General features: G+C 42.6%; 1 non-coding gene across 1 annotated transcript; it reads left to right on the forward strand.

The window, feature by feature from the left end:
• The first annotated feature begins 7686 nt into the window (after positions 1 to 7686).
• trnar-ucu (transfer RNA arginine (anticodon UCU)) lies at positions 7687 to 7777 on the forward strand. The gene is given in 2 exon segments: positions 7687 to 7723; positions 7742 to 7777. It is a non-coding gene; the product is annotated as a tRNA-Arg (tRNA).
• Positions 7778 to 8330: the final 553 nt, after the last annotated feature.

Genomic DNA, 8330 nt, shown 5'->3' on the forward strand with positions numbered 1-8330 from the left:
GTTCTAGCACTGACCCTTGGGGAACATCTCTGTCGACTATCCTCCAGTCTGACAAAGAATCATTTCATAAGACTCCCTGTTTTCTGTCCTGAAACCAATTTTCTATCCAATTGGACACTGACCCTCCTATACCACGAACATCAATTTTGTAAACCCCACTTTTATGTGGTACCTTGTCAAACGCTTCCTTAAAATCCATATAAACAACATCCACTGCATTCCCTTCATCAAGCTGCTCTGTTAGTTCATCAAAAAATGCAGTTAGATTAGTCTAGCATGAACTCCCATTTATAAATCCATGCTCACTCTACTTAATTAACTCAAACCTCTCCAAGTGACTGTTGATTTTTTACCCTGATTATTCTTTCTAAAACCTTACCCACCACTGCTGTTAATCTAACTGGCCTGCAGTTAGCCGGACTGACCTTACACCCTTTCTTGAATAAGGGTGTCGCATTTGCCACTGTTTAATCCTCTGGCACCTCCCCCGTATCCAGGGAAGATTGGAAGATTATGGCAAACTCTTCCATTAACTGCATCCGCATTTCCTTTCGCAACCTGGGATGTGAGCCATCCAGACCAGGTGATTGATCTACCCTAAGCACAGCCAGCCTTTTTAGTACCTCCCTCTCTCAATTTGTGCCCTCTCCATTGACTCTACTCTCTTCACTTCGACTGATATTTTGTCAAATTCCACTTCCTTAGTGATCACTGATACAAAGTACTCATTAAGTAGATTAACATTGCCCTGCACCTCTAAGCTTATATTATCCTTTTTGTCCCTAATAGGCCCGACTCAACCTCTTACTACCCACTTATCATTTACATGCTGCTCGAAGATTTTTGGGTTTCCTTTCATGTTGACTGTCAGTCTATTCTCATAGAAATAGAGAATAAGCAAATATAGAAGATGTAAGTATTTCCCATCCTTGATGAGGTGGAACTTTCTTATGTTGTGGGTGGTAATGACTTGGCCCACGAGTGTGGTGGAAGCAGAGACAATCGATGATTTGAAAAGGAAATTAGATGGATACTTGAAGGAAAGAAACTTGCAGGAGGAAAGGGATCGAGCTGGTGAGTGGAACTGACTAGATTGCTCCTGGGTGAGCCAGCATGGACGTGATAGGCCAAACGACCACCTTCTATGCTGTAAATGACTCTGTGTTGTTTCTCAAATTCAATCCACTGGTGCTTGGTAAATAATTTCAAAGTAAATTGTGCAACTGGAAAATCAGAACCAAGGCAAGGGACGCATAATGAAGCAAAATTGCTGAAACCCGAGATTGAACCAGGAACCTTTATATCTTCAGTTCAACGCTCTCCCAACTGAGATATTTCAGCCCTACATTAACAGTGTCTTGTTGTCCTTGTTTTGGAAGAAAATACATACATTCAAGTTTTCCAAATAATTAAAGAACACAACATGTGAGTAATATTCCCCATTGCTTTCTCAGTCCTGATGGATTGTGAAGCGGGAGACAGCCAGAAGTGCCACTGAGCCGCACAGACCCCGAGCTGAGAATGAAATGAGATCAAATTCAATCTTTCATAGTGAGATGCTGCTGAGAGGTAAGAGTCCTGAATCAAAGCGAGACTTGCTCATTTCAAACACTCCCTGTACTCTCTGCTCATGAAGCCTTAAAAAAGGGAAAAACAGAATGGCATTCAAACTCACAACCCTGCCATTAAAAGTCTCATATTCGACTGACAGAACTGTCACTTCTACTCGGTCTCTTATTGGATGGATGCAACTCCAACGCAGGGATGGCATTCAAATCCTCCCATGGGTCCACATGTCAGACTGAGTTCCATGTTGCAGACTCAAGCAAAGGAAATCTGCTCAGTTCCAGAACTATCAGCGAATTGAAGCTGATTACGATCAACATCATCAGAGGTCAGAACTACCTGGTGAAAGAAGACACCCTGAAGAAGGATCCACAATTATTCAAAGGGATCGACAAAGTGAAAAACAAGAAAATCGATGAGTCAATGCAAGCCAAACAACAGAAACACTGAAGAATTCCATTCCATTCCAGTCCAGAACCCAGTCCTGTTGTTTTTGGAGTCAGGTCACAATTACAGCAACAACTTTATATTCCCACTTGGCTATCTGTACATTTAGTTAATTACAATTTTGTCGACAAGCTCTTTGAATCCAGTTGTCTGGTCCTCAAGCCAGCTCCGCATGGAAGTCAATTCCACCTTCTGCAAGGCTGAAACCAATAGATAACCTTAATCTAAACATGTCAGCAGGCCAGGGCTCATCTGGGATTAGAAACCTGGATTTCTTACATGTTGATCAACCACATTCCCTAAGCAAGAATCATACCCCTAGTCCAACGAGCCACTGACCAATCAGGTTGCTTTAGCTGCTCTGGAATTTCACTGGAACCCCCCAGCCAATCATCCATTTTTTTTTCAGATCAAAGCAACATCCTGCAAATGCTGAAATAAAAACAGAAAGTGCTGGAAATGTTCAGCAGCTCTGGCAGCATCTGTGCTGAGAGAAACACAGTTAACATTTCACGGCACTCACCTTTTGTTTCAGCCATCCTTTCAGACTGCTTCTGTCCATCCAATCTCACTTTCTATTCTATTCACATTCTAACCATTCACTACGTTACTACATTTTTCATGAATTCCTCATTTCTTTTATTAATGGCAATTGTGTATTTCTGGCCTTTGCTTCAGACACCACCACAAGTGGAATCATGTCTCCATCTACCCAATCAAACCACTTCGCTGTATCCTCACATTGCAATGTTTCTTGAACCCTGACAGAGTTTCTGCTGCTTGATTGCAGTTCTTGCTTCCCGCCAGTAGATGTCACCTCACTCCAATACAGTGAAGTTTACAAATCTGAGAGAGACACAACAGGAAATAATTGTTCACATTATAGTGAATGTGTGGGATTTAGAAATACTAGGAGTGGAGACGAGTTATTATTGCACTCTGCTATTACATCTTTTATAAAGGACTCCAGCATTTTCCCCACGACTGATGTCAGGCTAACCGGTATATAATTCGCTGTTTTCTTTCTGCCTCTTTTTTTAAATAGTGGAGTTACATTAACTACCGTCCAATCCATTTGAACTGTTCCAGAGTCTACAGAATTTTGAAAAAAGACCAGAAATGCATCTGCTATTTCAAGGGCCACCTCCTTAAGTACTCTGGGATGTAGATTATCAGGCCTTGGGGATTTATCGGCCTTCAATCCCATCAATTTCCCAAACATTCCCTACTAATACAGATTTCATACAGTTCCTCCTTCTCATTAGACCCTATGTTCCCCAACATTTCTGGGAGGTAATTTGTATCCTCCTTTGTGAAGACAGAACCAAAGTATGTATTTAATTGGTCTGCCATTTCTTTGTTCCTCATTATAAATTCCCCCGTTTCTGACTGTAAGGGACCCACATTTGTCTTCACTAATCTTTTTCTCTACACCTATCTATAGAAGCTTTTACAGTCAGTTTTTATGTTCTCTGCTGGCTTACTCTCATACTCTATTTCCCCCTTCTTAATCAATCCTTTTGTCCGCCTCTGCTAAATTCCAAACTGCTCACAATCTTCAGGTTTGCTGCTTGTTCTGACCATTTTATATTTCTCCTCCTTGTATCTAATACTTTCCTTAATTTCTTTTGTAAGCCACAGTTGAGCCACCCTTCCTGTTTTACTTTTGCACAGACAGGAATGAACAATTGTTGTAATTCATCCATGCGCTCTTTAAATGCTAGCCATTGCCTATCCACTGTCAACCCTTTAAGTAACGTTCCCCAATCTATCATCGCCAACTCCCGCCTCATACCTTCATAGTTTCCTTTGTTTAGATTCAGGACCCGAGTCTCTGAATCAACTCTCTCACTCTCCATCTTAATGAAGAATTTTATCATATTATGGGCGCACTTCCCCAAGGGACCCCACACAACAAGATTGTTAACTAATCCTTTCTCATTACACAATACCCAGTCCAGGATGGCCTGTTCTCTGGAGGTGTAAAACACCTCTATCAATTCTCCACTCAATCTCCTTTGATATAGGCAGAATAATCCTAGCTTTTCCAACCTAACCTTGTAACTAAAATCTCCCATCCCTGGAACCATTCTGGTAAATCGCCTCTGCATCCTCTCCAGGACCCTCACATTCTTTCTAAAGTCTGCTGAGCAGAACTGGAAGCAACACTCCAATTGGGGCCTAACCAGAGTTTTATAATGGTTCAGCATAACTTCCCTGCTTTTGTACTCAATGCCTCTATTTATAAAGCCCAAGATCCCATATGCTTTGCTCACCACTCTCGCAATATGTCTTGCCACCTTCAAAGATTGATGCACATGAACCCCAAGTCCATCTATTCCAGCACACTCTTTATAACTGTGCCATTAAGTATATATTGCCTCTCCCTATTCCTTATGCCAAAATACATCACCTCACACTTGTCACTATTAAATTCCATCTGCCACCTGTCTGCCCATTCTGCTAGCCTATCACTGTCCTGTTGCAGGCAGTTCATATCATCTTCACTGTTTGCCACTTCTCCAAGTTTGGTGTCATCGGCATATTTTGAGATTCTACTCTGTATTCCAAGATCCAAGTCACTTACCTTTACCAAAAAAAGCAGTGGTTCTAGCACTGACCCTTGGGGAACACCACTGTCGACTATCCTCCGGTCTGACCAAGAACCATTTAATATGACTCGCTGTTTTCAGTCTTTAAAACAATTTACTATCCAAATGGACACTGACCCTCCTAATCCATGAACCCCAATTTTGTTAACCACCCTTTTATGTGGTACTTTATAAAATGCTTTCGTAATATCCATATAAACAACATCCACTGCATTCCCTTCATCAGTATTCTCAGATAGTTTATCAACAAATGCAGTTAGATTCGTCAAGCATGAACTCCCATTGATAAATCCATGCCCACTCTCCTGAATTAACTCAAACCTCTCCAAAGGACTTGATTTTTTTCCCTGACCTGTTGATCTCATGCTGATAGCAAGCTCAGCAAAGAGCATGTATTTGGCAATGTGACGGTCATCCATTTGGCCCAGTCAACAGAGTCACCGCTGACTCAAGAGGGCAAACATGCTGCGGATCCCTGCACGCTGGTGTACTTCCGCATTCGGCACTCTGTCCTGCCAGGAGATGCCCAGTATCCATCTGAGGCAGTGGAGGTGGAAGCTGTTCAGCCGCTTTTTTTGGCTTGTATAAGTTGTTGATGCTTCTCTACTATAAAGGAGGGTGCTGAGAACACAAGCCTGGTACACGTGGAGCTTTGTATTTTCGGTCAGTTTGCTGTCGGTTCACACTTGTCTTCTCAACTTTGACATGACAGCTGCAGCATTGGCAATCCTGGTGCTGATTTCAGCATCAAGGGCCAGATTGCTGGTGATTGTTGATTGAAGGTATGTGAAGCTGTTGACAACCTCCAAAGTGAGGTTGTCGATGTTGATGGAAAGTGGAGTCTCTACGTCCTGGCCCGTAACTTTCATCTTCGTGATGCTGATTGTCAGTCCAAACTCTTTGCAGGCCAGGGAGAACCGATCGACAAGCTGCTGTGACTGAACTTCATTATGGGATGTCAGCACAGCATCATCAGCAAATAGCAACTCACAGACTAGGAATTTACCCACTTTAGTCTTGGCGCACAGTCTTGCCAAGTTGAACAGCTTGTCGTCAGCTCTGATGTGCAGGTGAACACCTATATCTGAGTAATTGAAAGTGTACAATAGCAGCATGGAGAAGAATATGCCAATTATAAAGGATGTGATAACTAGACAGTTCGAAAATGATGACATGATTGGGCAGAGTCAACATAGATTTATGAAAAGGAAAACAGGTTTGAAAAACCTGTTGAGATTTTTGAGGATGTTACCTATAGAACAGATAAAGGAGAACCAGTGGATGTGTGGTATTTGTATTTTCCTTTGGTAAGGTCCCACACAGGAGGTGAGTAAACAAAATTAGAGCACATAGGCTTGGGGATAATATACTGATATGGATTGAGAATTGGTTAACAGACCGAAAACAGAGAGCAGGAATAACGGGTCCTTCTCAGGATGGCAGGCTGTTACTATTGGGGTACTGCAAGGATCAGTGTTGGAGCCACAGCTGTTAACAACCTATATAAATGATTTGGATGTGGGGATTAAATGTAATATTTCCAAGTTTGCAGATGACACAAAGCTCGGTGAAGTGTGAGTTGTGAGGAGGATGCAGAGAGGCTTCCAGTGGACCTGGAGAGGCTAAGTGAATGGGCAAGAACATGGAATATAATGTGAATAAGTGTGAAGTTATTCACTTTGGTAGAATAAACAGAAAGTCAGAGTATTTCTTAAATGGTGAGAGGTTGGGAAGTGTCGAAGTCCAAAGGGACCTGGGTGTCCTTTTTCCTGAGACACTAAAAGCTCTTGTGCAGGTGCAGCAATCAATTAGGAAGGCAAATGGTATGTTGTACCCACACGAGGGGTCATGAGTACAGGAGTAAAGATGTCTTGCTGCAATTGTATAGAGCCTTGGTGAATCCGCACTGGAGTATTGTGTACAGTTTAGTCTCCTCATCTTATGAAGGATACACTTGCCATAGAGGGGGTGAAACAGAGGGTCAACAGACTAATCTTTTATTTGCATTTATTTCATTTCATCTCAGTTTGTTCAGTTTGCTTACCTACTGTTTTTTTTTCAGGTTTGTACTTCCTGCTTTTCAATATTCAGTTCATTAACACCTAATCTGTACTAATGCTTTGTCTTTCAACACACCATTAACATATTGTTTGCCTTTGCTGCATGACCTTTTGGTCAGCTATGTGGCCTTGTCCAATCTACACCTTCTCCTTTGTTATCTCTTGCCCCACCCCCACCCCACTTGCTTATAACCTGTGACTTTTCTAATATATGTCAGTTCCGAAGATGGGTCACTGACTTGAAACGTTAACTCTGCTTCTCTTTTCACAGATGCTGCCAGACCTGCTGAGTGGTTCCAGCATTTCTTGTTTTTATGTCACCAGACTAATCCCTGGGATGGTGGGATTGTCTTATGAGGAAACTGGGCCTGTATTCCTTAAAGTTTCGAAGAATGAGAGGTGATCTGATTGAAACTGACAAAATTCTTACAGGGCGTGACAGTGTGGATGGAGACAGGATGTTTGCCCTGGTTGGTGAGTCTAAAACCAAAGGACATCGTCTCAGAATAAGGAGTAGGCCATTTAAAACTGAGATGGGTGGAATTTCTTCACTCAGACGGTGGTGAATCATTGGAATACTGTGCCCCAGAGGGCTGTGGCAGCTCAATCATTGAGCATGTTCAAGACAGAAATTGATAGAAATCTTGATACTCATGACATCAAGGGATATGGGGATAGCATGGGAAAGGGGCTTTGAGGTAGGTGATCAGCCATGATCGAATTGAATGACAGAGCAGGCTCGACGGGCTGAATAGCTTACTCCTATGTTCCTCTGTTCCTAAGAGAGTTGGCGCCAGCGCGCAGCCCTGCTTTACTCCACTGCTGATCTTGAAAGCGTCTGATGTTGCTCCATTGTAACTGATGGAACTGTGCATGTTCTCGTAGAAAGAAGAGATGATGCCCAAGAGGTCAGGAGGGCAGCCTATGTTCCATTGCAGTTTGAAGAGGCCGTCTCTGCTGACAAGATCAAAGGCCTTAGTGATGTTAATAAAAATGTGTGAGGCTCTGTGGCGCAATGGATAGCGTGTTGGACTTCTAAATAATGATTGAGACGATATTCAAAGGTTGTGGGTTCAAGACCCACCAGAGTCAGATTTTTGGACCAGAAACAGAAGATCACAACGGAACAACAAATGAAGAAATGCGCCAAAAGCACAGATTCGGAGACAGAGCGAGAGAGAGAGGAGCAGAGCAGGGGGAAAAAAAATCGAGGAGTGACGTCACAATGGAGAGTGAGAGCAGGGAAACGGAGAGCCGCTGAGGTGAGGATACAGGATTTGGTTCTTTCTTCGGTGCAGTGGAAGGAGCTGTTTGGTGAGGATCTGGTAAGCTGTGACATCACAGGCAAGCAGGTAGTTGATTGGTTTGGAAGAACCGACCTGCTTGATGCGCATCTGGTAAGTGATTAAGATCCATTGTGGTCCTCACGTTTAAAATAGTAAACAAACTAGTGGTAAGTTTAATAAAATATGCAATAAAATGAATAATTGAATAAAATATTTAAGTAGTTAATTGAAACACGTTAAGGATGACAGGACAGGTGATGTGTCACAGCTGCAGCATGTGGGAGTTCCTGGATGCCAGTGTGATCCAGGGCAAACAGGTCTGCAGTAAGTGTTTGCGGCTCAAAGAGGGAGAAAAAAGG

The sequence above is a fragment of the Heterodontus francisci genome, unplaced genomic scaffold, assembly GCF_036365525.1.
Source record: "Heterodontus francisci isolate sHetFra1 unplaced genomic scaffold, sHetFra1.hap1 HAP1_SCAFFOLD_97, whole genome shotgun sequence".
Taxonomy (NCBI): Eukaryota; Metazoa; Chordata; class Chondrichthyes; order Heterodontiformes; family Heterodontidae; genus Heterodontus; species Heterodontus francisci.